Source organism: Lipotes vexillifer, unplaced genomic scaffold (assembly GCF_000442215.2).
Source record: "Lipotes vexillifer unplaced genomic scaffold, Lipotes_vexillifer_v1.1 scaffold1843, whole genome shotgun sequence".
NCBI lineage: Eukaryota > Metazoa > Chordata > Mammalia > Artiodactyla > Lipotidae > Lipotes > Lipotes vexillifer.
Genome location: NW_006782990.1, coordinates 90907 through 106097, shown reverse-complemented (window position 1 = coordinate 106097; position 15191 = coordinate 90907). Strand labels below are relative to the sequence as shown.

The 15191-nt window shown below is 37.2% G+C and overlaps 1 non-coding gene across 1 annotated transcript; it reads left to right on the top strand.

The window, feature by feature from the left end:
• Window positions 1-13274: 13274 nt before the first annotated feature.
• TRNAG-CCC (transfer RNA glycine (anticodon CCC)) lies at window positions 13275-13346 on the top strand. Its single transcript has one exon. It is a non-coding gene; the product is annotated as a tRNA-Gly (tRNA).
• Window positions 13347-15191: the final 1845 nt, after the last annotated feature.

Below are 15191 nucleotides of genomic sequence, written 5' to 3'. Positions count from 1 at the left end.
ATATCTGAATAGACATATAAATAGTAAGGAGATTGAATCAGTAATCAAAAACTTCCCAACAGAGAAAAGCTCTGGACCAGATGGCTTAAATGGTGAATTCAACCAAACACTTGAAATAAAATTGACATTAATCTTCCTCAAACCCTTCCAAAATACTGAAGAGGGAGGAACACTTCCTGACTCATTCCATGAGTCTAGCATCATCCTGATAGTAAAGCCAGACATAGACAGTACAAGAAAAGAAAATCACAGACCAATATCCCTTATGAGTATCAATGCACAAGTCCTCAACTGAATACTAGCAAACTAAATTCAGCATCATATTAAAAAGGTTGTACACCATGAATAAGTAGAATTTATTCCTGGAATGCAAGGACATTTCAACACACAAAAATCATTCAGTGTAATATACCTAAATGTAAGCATTAATACTATAAAACTCAGGAGAAAACAGGGGAAAAGCTTCATGACATTGGATTTAGCAATGATTTCTTGGATATGACACCATAAATATAGGCAACAAAAGAAAAAATAGATCAATGGTGTTCATCAATATTAAAAACTTTTATATATCAATGGATACTAAGAAGAGCATGAAAAGGCAACCTACAGAATGGGAGAAAACACTTGCAAATCATATATCTGATAAGGGATTAATATCCAGAATTTATAAAGAACTCCTACAACTCAACAACAAAAAAATAAACAACTCAATTCAAAAATAGGCAAAAGACTTGAATAGACATTTCTCCAAAGCAGATATACAAATGGTCAGTAAGCACTGAAAGTTGAGATGTTCAACATCGCTAATCATTAGGAAAATGCAAATCAAAACCACAGTGAGATACCACTACACACCTATTAGCATGGCTATTATATATAAAAAAAAAAAAAAAAAAACAGAAAATAACAAGTGTTAGGATGTGGAGAAATTGGAACCCTTGTGGGTTGCTAGTGGGAATGTAAAATGATGTGCCATAAAAATAATATAGCAGTTCCTCAAAAACGTAAACATAGAATGACCATATGATCCATCAATTCTACTTCTGGGTATACATCCAAAACAATCGAAATCAGGGACTCAAACAGATATTTGTACAACAATATTCATAACAGCATTGTTCACAAATAGCCAAAAGTGAAAACATTCATTGATGGGTGAATGGATAAACAAAATGTGGTGCATACATAAACTTGTAATATTATTCAGCCTTAGAAAGGAATGACATTCTAATACATGCTACAACCTGGATGAACCTTGAAAACATCATGCTAAGTGAAAAAAGCCAGACACAAAAGAACAAATATTGTATGATTCCAATTATATGAGGTACCAAAATATAAAATTCATAGGGATAGAAAGTAGAATAGTGATTATCAGGGGCTGGAAGGAAACAGGTATGGGGAGTTATTGTTTAATATAAATTATTGATAGTGGTAATGGTTGCACAAAAATATGAATGTATTTAATGCCACTGAATTTTACAGTTTAAATTATTAAAAGGATTAATTTTATGCTATATATATTTTAGCACAATAATAAAAGTATCTTAGACTCACTCATAGACTCCAAGGGAAAAACACTAAATCTATGCAAAACATGACATGATAGAAGTTGGAGAAAGTGCACATTTTGTTGGTTCTTTACATAATGTTTGTCACACTTTAACAGGATTTTTACATTTACATGAATGCCTATAAATGTACACAGGTGTCCTCCTTTATTGCAGGCTCAACCACAAAGAAGACAGAAAATAAAAACCAGGGACCTGGATAACCTAGGGACATATGTTTAGTGTGGGTGTTTTTTGTTTATTAAATTTGATTTTGCTTCAGTTTTCACATACACAAATAATTATCTGTCTTAACAACAAAAAATAGAAACACTCAATTTTCAATCTAGAATGTTGCAGCTTTCATTCCATTTCAAATCTTCTCAAACCTACAAAGAAAGAATCTACTTACTATATCACCCTTCATTACCTTTCTTTTCCATTGGTATCAATCTCATGTGCAGACTTGCACAGGTGATTAGCAGAATTTTCATGGATATAACTTGTTCTATTACAGCAAAAAATAATTCTGCCAGTTTTCCCCAAAGATTGCATTTGTGCTCCCTTCCTTTTTTTTATTTTAAAGCCTACTAATGTTACGTATGTGGGAATAACACCTATCTCATTAGGTTGTGAGGACTTAATGAGACAACAGAATGCAAAATATTTAGCATAGTATCTGGCACACTAATAAATAAATAGTAGTTCCCTTCCTACCCTACCTATGCAGTATAATATTATGCCTATGATGACCGTATAACTTGGAATCTCCAGTATAGTACCAATATCAGGTATGTGTCTCTCCTAACACCATAATAGATTTCTATAGTTCATAACCCTCAAGTCAGTATTCAGAATAGAGTATGTGCTCATATGATATATACTCCTTAAGCAATAATAATAATTATTAGATTTTAGATGCTGAGTATGTTAACCATGTCAGGTGTTCTGCATACACTATGTCATTTAATTCTCACAACATCCCTATGAGATGGAATAGTATCACTGCCATTTAATACATGAAGAAATACAGAGATCAATTAGCTTAGTCAAGGTCATATACCTGTTAGGTGATATAACCAGATCCCCTGACTCCCTAGCTGGTGCTTTTCCCACTACCTCAGAGTTTCGTGGTTCTGGTTAATTGACACACATGAAAACAAACTTTTTTTAAGTAGTGCTACTTAGAAAAAAAACAGACTACTTTTAAGCACTGCTAGATATTTGATTAGTTGTTGTGCTTTGTTGTCTGAATGTTTGTGTTCCTCCACAATTCCTTATGTTGAAATCCTGATACCCACAGTGATGGTGTTAGTAGATAGGGACCTTTGAGGGTGATTAGGTCATGTGGGTGGAGGCCTCATGAATGAGATTCATACCCTTATAAAAAAAGGCCCGAGAGAGTTCCCTCGCCCCTTCTGCTATGTGAGGACACAATGAGGCATCTTCACCTGACCATGCTGGCACCCTGATCTCGGACTTCCAGCCTCCAAAACTGTGAGAAATAAATGTTGGTTGTTTATCAGTCACCCAGTCTGTGGCATTGTTATCGCAGTCCGACTGGACTAAGACATGTTTTGAACAAAGGAAGCCAGTAAGCATTATGACAGAATCATTCTTACACAATAAAAACATTTAAGTCCCTTGTCTCTAAATTAAGATTGATTTGTTTCACATGACAGCAAAGACTGCGGAAATTGTTAATAAAGAATCTTCATATTTGAAGCACAAATTCTCAGTAACAGAAATACAGATACAGAGCAAGATATCCTGAATACTTAAGCTCATTCTTTGGAAAGGGATTGACAAGAAAAAGCTTGATGTTGAAAATGGCTTAGTTATAATCAGTTGCTGAAGTTATTCTGACAATCAGGCACAATGCAGAAGGGCAGACATTCTCAGGAAACGTTAAGGTTTCCTTGGCAACTATCAAATGCATTGTTAATATCCCCTAGGAAGTTTTTGGTCAATAATGACTGAAGTGCTAGAAAACTATTTTTAAACTATCTTTTGAGTTAATTCTATTCTTTCAAAGTTCTTTTTTCTTCAAATTTATTTTAATTGCTTAATTAATGGTTATTTGGTGAAGGTTACTGAACATTCTGTTGAAGGAAAGGTTTTGATTCTTTCTGTCAAATAGAATTAAAGATGTCAATGAACAAGGAGCTGTTTTGAAAAGGTTTGAGCAAACTCTAATGTAAAGGAGGAGTCAACCCTTGAAGTATTTACCCAAAGTTACAATTACAAGTGTCTATCTAAAATTATTATTAATATCTATTACAGAACTTTTGTATTTGCAAACCTCTTAGTAATTCACTTGTATTGGTTATTCCACATATCAATCCAACTAAGACCTTCACTGTCAATCCCTATTCTAAGGGTGAAAAACTTGAGACCAATTATAGACAGCCAGATTTTTTTGACCATTCAGTAGAAGATAATCATTAACACGTATTGATCAGAATCAGAAGAGTTGAAATAGCTATATCATTAGTATTGGTATATTACATTACTTGCAATTCTATCAAGTAATACTTGATAGGATTCTTGGTACCACAAGAATATGATGGTTGAACAAGCTAAAATCAATCAAGTCTCGACACAAACCAAAGACATGTTAGAATATTTACAGAGACTCTGATATTAAAATAACTAATGACAACTTCATTCATTGTTCCCATCAGTTGGAGTCTTTAATGTTTGTGGAGTCTGCTTTCAACTCTACCAGAAATAGGCAGTTATTTTAAATTACATCCTTCAAAAAATATACTTTACCCAGTTGCTTTTCTCACTGGTTGGGAACATTCAAAGTACAGATGTTTTTACTAAGCAGAACAACTGTTGGTTAAAATGAGTTGTAATATTAATTAACTGTTACCAAGATATTGCAAAGAACACTATTGATTTTTAAAACTCCCTAGTACAAAGGTAATTATCTTAGAAAGGTAATTGAGAAAGCAACTTCAATAATGCAATTCCAGGTTTATATCTATGTCTTAGTGACAGGCACCATAATAGACAGATAGAAATAAACCTGTAAATGAATTGTGTGGTTATTTAAGAATAACCTTGAGACAGATATTGTTTTACTTACAAGTGGTCTTATCTCTATAACCCACCCCTTTTTTGTCTTACAAATCAGCCTGAGAATCCTATCTGCTTCCTGGGTTGGAGCTTTCTTCTTACTTTCTAAAAGTAAATTTTCTTCAACTAATTTATATGTCTGGAAATCAGCCCTCATAGCATTGCAAACAATTTTTTTTAATTGCAAGATTGGATGTTTTAATTACTTCAAAATATAACTCCCCTAGAAAGTACATGTTCATTTCAGCACCTGGTAATATTCAGGATGCACACAGAAACTAAACAATCAGAGAAAGTAACAAGGAAAATAACTATGCTAAGGATTTCTTTTTCTCTTCCTCATTTATAAAAACAGGAATGAAAAGTTCCAAAGTGAGTCGGAAAGGGGCTAAAACAATGTCATATTAAGAGTATCACTCTGAACATATTTTGACTACTCTTAAGGAAAATGAATCCCATATACAATTTAGCACTACAAACACAAACAACAACAGAAACACTTCATCATCATAATCACCAAAAATAATTTTTAAATGCCTGCTATGGCTACTTTTTCACAACAAACTGGATAGGCATGATAGCTGCCTCTAATGGTGCTATTTTCTCACCACATAAAGCACTGGGTACAATGCCTACTATATAGTAGTTACTGAATAAATGATAGTTCTTCCTCCACCTACTAGTACACCCAAGAAAAGTTCCAGTGGTTGGCCACACATCTCCCTTTGCCATGTTTTGACCAAGGGAATAGAATGGTCATGATCAGGGTAGAGAAAAGGGAAAGCATGATAAGTTAGCTAATCATGGTAGTACATAGGGATGAGGATTTGGGTAAGGAGACTGCTAGACTTGGGGAGGGCTAGTTAGCCAAGTGAAAATGTTTGGAAAATGGAAGAGAAAAAACTAGTAGAAGAAGAAGAAATCATGACATCATCTCAAGTATGTGTACTTCTATGGGAGGTCAAAAAGAAGGGCATATTTCTCTGGTTCATGTTTTCTCATCTCCTAATGTACTAACTAAGCCACGACGCCATGATGCTCTGATATTCTAAAGCATTTGCTACATGTAGTCATCTTCTGAATGAAACATCCAGAAGTAGTTTCCTGTGAAAAAACCTCCATGTTTTGTATTATATGACACTGCAAACTTGGCCACACTTGAAACCAAGGACAGTCATCAGCTAGATCCCTTAAAACCATACTTGCTTAATAAATAATATTCTGTAACCTGCCTTCACGAATCAAGTTCACCTTAACTGTTCTTGCAAATTGCATACCCTCCAAGCTTCACATAGCTTAGACAATATATCACAAGACTCCTTTGACCGCCCCCTATAGATGATATGTATGGCTCGCTATAGTAAGTTGCTTAAGCTGTTTTTCCAGGAACATGGGCCTTGTCTTGCCCAGTTCAAACCAATTGAGACCACCAAGTGTTCAACTGGGCCTGTATAAATATCTGATGGATGACCTTTTGACATTAGTGGGTCAAAAACTCCACCCTCAGATCATGCTAACGCTGCCATTTTCTGAACACATGCCTCTGTGGAACACTAGTTTTGTATTGGATAATGGCACCATCTCAAATATGAAGACAGGTTCATACTGGAGATGAGGGTATTATCTTACCTGGGGATTTGAAACTCCAAAGACCATGGAAAGGATCAAGAGACAAAGACAACAGAATAGGAACAGAAGCTTAAAGGCAAATGACAACAATACAGTAAGCAGAGTCCACAAGGCAGTGGAAAGCCATTAAGTTGAGAGCTGAGGGGATGTGGCAGCAATAGACATAGGCAGAATCACAGTAGGAAGAAGTAGAAGCAGAAGAGAGAAACTGAATCCTGAGAATTATTTAGTACTAGAGTTGCTTTTGGTGCACTAGGGCTGTACAGTATTCTAAATATGATCTTTCAGTCAAATGAAAGATGAAATGTGCAGATGGGTTATCTGAGTACTGAAATGGTTTCAGTGCTTCCTCACCTTCTCACTTACCTTTACAATAGCCACACTGACTGAGTAAAATTGAGATTGCTGCCGTTCCTTGTGAAAGGGATCAGAATTTGTCACCCCAAAGTATGCCACTTTGGCATGAGTATTATTTTGAGCTAAAACCCAGCAGATTCAGGGAAAGCTCTTTACCTCCCCCTCAACTGCCTAAATTTACATTGGAAAGGGGACCTGGACCAGATGTAACTTTTTACCTAAGAAACTTATCTGCATAACAGGGTAACCTTTGTTTTTTGAACATCTTCTCTCATCTCCCTGTAAGTGACCTTCCTCCCCTTTGTATCCCCAGATCCCAACTACTGTCCTTAGCTCAGGATATTATATAAGCTTCAATCCCCTGGCTGCCTTTTGAGTCTTCATATTTTTACGGGGCTCCGGTATGCTACAAAATTGTGTTTGTTTTCTCCTGTTAATCTTCCTTATATCAACTTGATTATTAGAACAGTTGAAGAACCTAGAATGGAAGGAAAATTTTTTCTGCCCCTACACTTGCAACCTTAAGTTAGAAAAAACATCCCTAGACATAGGGGAGTAACCATCAAGTCATGGTTTATGGCCTCCTCATCGCTGCGCTAGTGCTGAAACCAAGCAGGACACTGTGGGGCCCACAGTGGTACAAATCCTTTCCATGTCCCCTGGTTCTTATTCATAGGAAAAGGTTTCAGCCTCCTAGACCTTCCTGAATACCAAAGGGCAGATTCAAACAGTTGCTAACCAAGGAAGAGAGGGAATGCAGAAACAAAGGAAGAGCAGTCAAGAAACAATAGTTCAGCAATTAAAGCAGGATCCTGGTTCCTCCTCAACAGATATACATAAAAATATCTTTGAGTTATTCTGTAGGAACTAAGGCCCTCACCCAGGTGGAGGATGGCAACTTGAGGCTGAGTACAAGATTCCTGGAGCACCACCCTGCTACCTCACCACAAACCAATCAGAAGAATGTCATACACCCTGTAGCCCACACCCCAAATGTTGCCTATAAGAACTTCTCACTGAATAATCACTGGGGAGTTCAGAGTTTTTGAGCATGAGCCACCCATTCTTCTTGCTTCACTCTACAATAAATCTTTCACTGGTCCAAACTCTGACATTTTGGTTTGTTTGATCTCACTGTGCATTGGGCACATGAACTTGCACGTGGTAACAGTGCCATCTCTCAGAGGAGGGACACCCCAATGCCAGTCAAGAGATGTGGGAGCTGTAACAGTTAGGTTGCCTTTGTTTGCAAGTAACAGAAAACCCTGAATCAAACAGACTTTAAAAGCAAGACGTTTTAAATCTTACATAGGTAGGGCAGACACTAGTATGGTATGTCAGGGCTCTGTATCTACTTCTCCATGGTTCCTTGTTCTTGGCCCTTCTCTATCTGTGGACTTACCCCCAGGTGTGTAGCATGACACTGGCAATAGTTCTGAGAGGCAGAATAAAGAAACATTTTCCAGAAGGCTTTCCTGAATTATTTCATATACTTTTGCTTCTACCAATCAATCTTTGGCAAGGAAAATAGGCCTATCAAGACTATCTTAGATCAATTAGGACCCAACTCCTATGGCCTGAAATGGGGTTGGCCTTATCAAAGAGGATTGATACCTGGACAAAATCTGAACTTCATTAGAAAGTGTAAGGCAAGTAGGGAGCACATGTTGGGTGAACAATCAACAGTATTTGTTTCAAGATTCATATCATATCATACTTGAAAGGCAAGGAGAAGGAGCTCACTGGATATCTTTTCTGAGATTCTGAAGCATATAACTTTACCTCTTATTTTATTTCAACCAGTAACAACAAAGTTTCTGACAACAAAGTCTGTAATTAGAACACTTCTTCCTTGTCACTATGTTGGCAGTCTTCAATTTATGGTATATCAATTTCCAGTGATCCATCAACTCTTCCCATAGTATTAACTTATGGCATTTAAAGCTACAGGGCACTAACCAATCTTAATCAAATGTTGATTAAGTGGCTACTATATGCCAGCCACTGTGCTAGGTGCTGGAGATAGAGAAGTAAACAAGGTACAGTTCCTTTTCTTACTTTTAATTTCAAAACATAATACAGGAACTCCTGGGCTTATAATGAATTTTAATGCTGGAGAAAGTGCTGTAAATGAAAATTAAATTAAATCTGATCTTCCTAATTAAACAATGAAGCCTTCTTAACCAAGGATCTGTTCCCTTTTTTTTAAATAATCACAAATTTCATACTTTATTAACTAAAATTATGGACCTTGATAGGAGACCAGAATGTGCTACCCCGAATATGCCCTTCTGGCATAAGGATTATTTTGAGGTGATTATTCTGAGAAACAGGAGAAGCTCTGAAAACAGCATAAATTACTCTTTTGTGAGGGAAATTCACATTTATACAGAAAATCTCCCTTTGTAAGGATGTCTTCCACTCTGTACCAGGAAGAGAAGGATTACCACAAATCTCTAGAAACTCTTATCAATGAAGAAGGCACAGACTTAAATCAGCAAAACAAACCCTACTCTTGTTTACATTGTCACCTGCTTACTTTCCCATAACTTGCCTCCCACATACCCTTCTTCCTTTGTTTTGGCCTAACATGGTATTTAAGTTCAAATTCTAAGCCACTTCTTTGAGTTACTCAGTTTTTCTGGGTTTCTCCCAAGTACATATTAGATATATTTATTAATAAACTTCTGCTTGTTTTTCTCTTGTTAATCTGTCTTTTTTTACAGGCACCGCAGCTGAAAAGTAGAAGGGTAAAGGGAAGAAGACTTTTTTCTTCCCTTATGCCTGCATATTATAAAGATTTTTAAAGAGTATGTAAAATGATTAGTCAGGATAATATATAAAATTGTATTTAGTAATACATTTACATTTCTTAGCTTACTCTTCATAATTTCCACTTTATATTTATGACAAAAAACATTAGAATTGGAAACAATACCTTCATTAGAAGAGTTTATTCAGATGTTCTGCCTTGGGGAGATTTTTACAGGCAATTTTAAGGAGTGTTTTGGGGAGGGGGTACCTAGGGCCCCTTGATGATTTCTTGTGAAATGATCGTAGAGGTGTCTGCATTTTTTTGCTAATGCAAATTGCCATGTAGCAAACAATTTCTTGCTTCCTCTGCTGCCTTCAAACAGAAAGACTAAGTTGAACTGCCATCTCTTCAGTACCAACATTTTCATTCATATCCTGATGTTTCACAAAAGCAGACCTTATGAACAAACCTTGATCTGCACTGAAATTTTCATCCTTTGATCCCTTACCATGTTCCTGCTTCTCATTGTCAAAAAACCTCAAAGCCTTGGTTTGGCCAAACTTAAAGGCACCCAGGGCTGAGCTTGATCCCAAATCCACAGAAAAAACGCTTTTCCATCTCAGGCACAAGTTCTGCATATTGTCATTTAATGGTAGATTGCAACTGTCACTAGAGTACTGTTTTTCCTTTTTAGAAACAATTTTAAGGTTTGAATACAATAATGTAATGATACTTTTTTGGTGACAAATGTGCCATAACTTCTACATTCAAATGAATATTTTCCTTAAAAGTAATTACATTTGGCCAAGGTAAACATTTAAAATGCTGTCATCATAGTTCAAACACTTTTTAAACCTTTATTAAATTGCTTTCAGAGATAGTTTACCAGCAACACAAAAACAATAAATCCAGTCTCATTACTTTCTAGTAATAGAATTAATCTTTTGGTCTCTGATCCTCTTGACTTGTTTTATAATTCCCTTATATTTCTCATCCTTTCAACAATCAATAAATATCAAATGGGTTAGGTTCTGGGGATACAATGGCGAATAAGCCTGTCCCATATTGAGAGAGAGAAGAGATGGAGAGAGAAGATATGGGCCCCTCTGTAAGCAGACTGAAACAAGTACTACTGTTATTGAATGCAAGTTCTTGTGCCTAACACATAGTGAGGTCAAACAAACCAAAACGTCAGAGTTTGGAGCAGAGAAAGATTTATTGCAGGCCCAAGCAAGGAGAATGGGTGGCTCGTGATCAAAAAACCCAAACTCTGCAGTGGTTTTCGGGGAAAAGTTTTCATAGGCAAAATTTGGGGTGAGGGCTGCAGGGGGTGTGGCTTTCTTCTGGTTGGCTTTCTTCTGGGTGGTGAGATAGCAGGGCAGTGCTCCAGGAATCTGTGCTCAGCCTGAAGTTACACCCCCCCCGGGGGGGGGGGGGGGCTTAGTTCCTGCAGAAGAGCTCAAAGATACTGTCATGTATATTCCTTGAGGAGGAACCAGGACCTTACTTTAATTTTTGTACTATTGTTTCTTGATTGCCCCTCCTTTGTTTGTGCATTCCCTCCCTTCCCTGATTAGCAACTGTTTGAATCTGCCCTTTGGTACTTAGGAAGGTCTAGGAGGTTGAATGAAGCCTATTTCTTAAAAACAGGAAAGGGGAGACATGAAAAGGATTTGCACCCAGGAGGGCCCTACAGGGTCCTGCTCAGTTTCACCCTCCATCTAAGAGTAGATAGCTCTATTTGACTGAAGTCCTCTCCACTCATGAGGAAGTATAGTATTCCCTGAATCACCTCTATCCTAATGAAAAATAAATGTTGAAAGCATTTTGGCCCAAATTTTAAAAGTAAAAAGAACCTCTGGACCCTGCAATCAATGCCTTCCTATTGCTTTCTTCCTTCCTTTTAGTCCTCCCTTTCTTTTGTTCATTCAATTTTTTCATTGTTAAGTATGCCAGGTACTATTCAAGGCACCAGGACTATGACAAATGAACATGACAAACAAAAATCCCTACCCTCAAGGAACTTACATTCTAGCTGGGGATACAGGCAATACACACACACACACACACACACACACACACACACACACACACACAAGTTTATATTCTACATAATGATACATGCTAAGAAAACAAAAATAAAGCAGGGAAAGGGATATGAAGTGTGTGGGGGGGTGACAAGTTAAAACGTTAAATAGGATGCTCTCCAATACCTTAGTGTAAAGATGATGTAGGGGAGCAGAATTTGCCACTCCAATATGTCTCTTTGACATAAGGATTATTTTAGGCTGATTATTTTAAGAAACTGCAGACACAGGAAAAGCTCTGAAAACTGATTAGAAGTTACCCTTTTTGTAAGAGACAATGACATGTATAAGGGAGATCTCCATTTGTAAGGTTGTCACCCTCACCATACCAGGAAGAGGGGTATGACCTTATCTCCAGAAACGCTTATCAATGCAGAAGGCACCAACTTAAATCTGCATAACAGTACAGTAGACACTAACACAACATTGTGGAACAACCCCAATAAAAAAATAAATAATAAATTAAATTAAATTAAAAAATGAAATAAATTGATTGCAATATCATCCATAATTGGATATAATTAACTAAAAAAAAAAAATCTGCATAACCTTACCCCTGTTTACTGTGCTTTTCCTGGTCATCTCCCATTACTGACTCTCTGCCCCCAACAGCTCCTCTTGTCCTTAACCAAAGATGGTATTAAAAGTGAGGGCTTCTGCCACTTTGGAGAGTTACTCAGTTTTCCTGGCTCTCTCCCACATATACATGTTATTAAACTTTTATTTATTTCTTCTCCTCTTAATCTGTCTTATATCAATTTAGTTATTAAACCAGCTAAAGAACCTATAAGGGAAAAAGGGAAAGTTTTCCCTCACCAACAGTTGGCATAACTGGCAGGATACTTCACTGACTGGACACTACCCTCTCCAAGGGTGCTGCATCTGATATCCTGTCAGAAGGTAAGATTTCTTACCATGTCAGTCTACTGGATCTCTGCCTGCAGGGTCTAATGGAAGTGAGAGTGTTACAAATCCTTTTTTTTCCCCTAAATTTACATTAACAGGAGAAAATATTTGTGGAATTACTTTCTTGGGTATAGAGACTTTGGTAAAAATTTATGAGTACTCTTTTTTGCTATGATCTTTATCCTCCCAGAGATGGTCATTGCTTTCTTTGGTCTCTGTTGTCTTTTCATATGTCCTGAGAGCTTGGCTTTATGACAAGTGAGAATATTCTCTCTGGTCTCCACCAATTGAAGGATGCATGTACCAGCATGCATCTGGCGGGCATCACAACAGGCTGCAGATCCAAGAAGCATCATTCCATTTGTTCAACTGTGCAGGCTCTCAGAGGAGTTTGTCATAAGGGGAACCAGTCCATAAGGGGCACCAGTCCATAAGGGGCCTTTGTGGTCTCAACCTTCACTGTCTCACTAGTGCTGGAAAAGTCCCATTCCAGTAGCACCTGCCTCTTGTCACAGATTAGCAGGTCTATGAGTGGAGGCATCTCACATTCTTGTGGGAAGCCAAAGATACACTTACACTAGTACACTGTTCTTAATGCCTGTGACAATGAAGTCTTTGCTTTCTTACTCTAACTCTGGGAGTGAACTTTCTGGACCTTGTGAGGGATGCTATTTTTTGCACTCTCTTGTGAAACACTTCCTGCATCCTTGATTAAGTCATAAAAAGGCTTATCAGTTTGAGTTGCTATTGAGATTAATAGAGCTTACTTGTCAATGGCCAGACAATGGATCTTTTGAATTGGAATATTTAAAAACAAGTATTTTACAGACCTCTCAGCCTAAAAAATTGTCTTATTTGTACTTATGGAAAGACCAAATTAAAATGTGGATACAGGGAGGGACTTCCCTGGTAGTCCAGTGGGTAAGACTCTGCACTCCCAATGCAGAGGCCTGGGTTTGATCCCTGGTCAGGGAACTAGATCCCGCATGCATGCTGCAACTAAGAAGTCTGCATGCCACAACTAAGACCCAGCACAGCCAAAATAAATAAATATATTAAGAAAATAAGTGGATACAGGGAGTTCCCTGGTGGCCTAGTGGTTAGGATTCCAGGCTTTCACTGCCATGGCCTGGTTCAATCCCTCATCGGGGAACTGAACTGCAAGCCATGTGGTGTGGCCAAAAAAATAATAATAATAAAAAATAATTTTTTTTTTTAAAAGTGGATACAGAGAAGTATAATGGCTAGCCTTAGGGACTCCTTTAATAAAATGAAAAACAAAACAAAAAAACAAAACAAAAATTACACTCCCCATCCAATGTAAATCCTCCCTTCTTAAAATCCAAAGAGTTAAGCACACCACCTTCCAACACACCTGGTTATCTTTTGTCTAAGAACTGCAATCCTAGAAGGAGTAGATATCTACAAAAATGGCAAAATCTTACCAAGCTTATTTTGTGTCCTGACAACTTGGCTTGGTAACTTCCAGGTTGGAGGTTCTAAAATATGGCCAGATAGAAATGTAGACTGCACCCCATTTGCAGCTAGATATGGCTAGACAGAAAATGTGAGTTAAACTCCATTTGTGGCTAGGGTCCTACCAAACTGCTCCCAGTCCCCAGGGGCATTACAATCGAGAATTACAATGGCCATTATGAGGAAGTTCCAATTAGATAAGATTATTTAAGAAGTGCTCTTAAAATCAAGGGCTTCCAATTCAAACATAATGGGATATGCAGAAGCCTCCAAAAGGCTTCAAAATTCCAAAATAGCTTCATTGAAAGATTTGTTGTAAAAGATCAATGAAAAATTAAAGATATAAGAGGTACCCAAAAGACTAAAAGATTGATGTAACTCCTACTAGTCCCCTCTATCCTCCTTTGAGTGCTCATTCTAATAATCCTTTGTCTAAATTGCCTTTACACTCTGAAGAAACTACTAAACAGTTACCTTTTAAAATAAGATCACCAGAGGTGACAGGCGATTCTCTTTAGGTCAGAGCCCAAACTAAGGGCTGTACTTTAAAATTTTCTTAAGCCCAGGAGGATCCTAAAAAGCTTTTACAAATGGATTACCTCCCGAGATTAGTGAATAAATAAAAAGGCAGAAAATAAGATGAGAGGTTACCATTGTGTCTGAACTCCTGACCATAGCTAATATTCAGAGCCTGAGAGCCTGAGAGGATTTTTTTTTTTTTGACCTTCTTCCCCAAGCTAAATACAATAAAATTATGTACCCAAAGGAAAAGAAGCACATTGGAGATAATTTAGATAGGTGGGTCAGCCCCTAGAAATTCAGGCAGCAGTCCAGTTCTTTAGGGAAATGGAAACAAATGTCTTTGTCTTGCAAATCCCTACAAAACCAGAAATGTGGCTCTAGGAGCAATTCAAACCCCACTTATCTTTACCAATCACCAAACCTCCTCTATTCATCTCAAAATAGGCATTGAGACATTAGAAACAGAATTGTCTTGGACTTAAGAAAAAAAAAATTAAATAGTAATTACCCTAGACCTTTGATAATAGGCAAATATGCCCCCAAAACTCCATCTTGGAGGAAACTTGGATACTTCCTCTGTGCCTCCATGTGTAGATTTTTCCACTCCCATTTTCTCTAGGACCTAAGAGCCATACTTTTTGTAATTCAAACTTTAGGAAGATGTTTCTCATCCAAAAAAAGGGGTGGTTATTTGAAAACTGGGCAAATGAAAAATCTTCTCCACAGATATTAGTAACTATAAGGTCTCTGTTTGTGTCTGTGTGTTTATGTGTGTCTATATATGTATGTTATAAATGTGTGATATTTTTCTACCTCCAAATG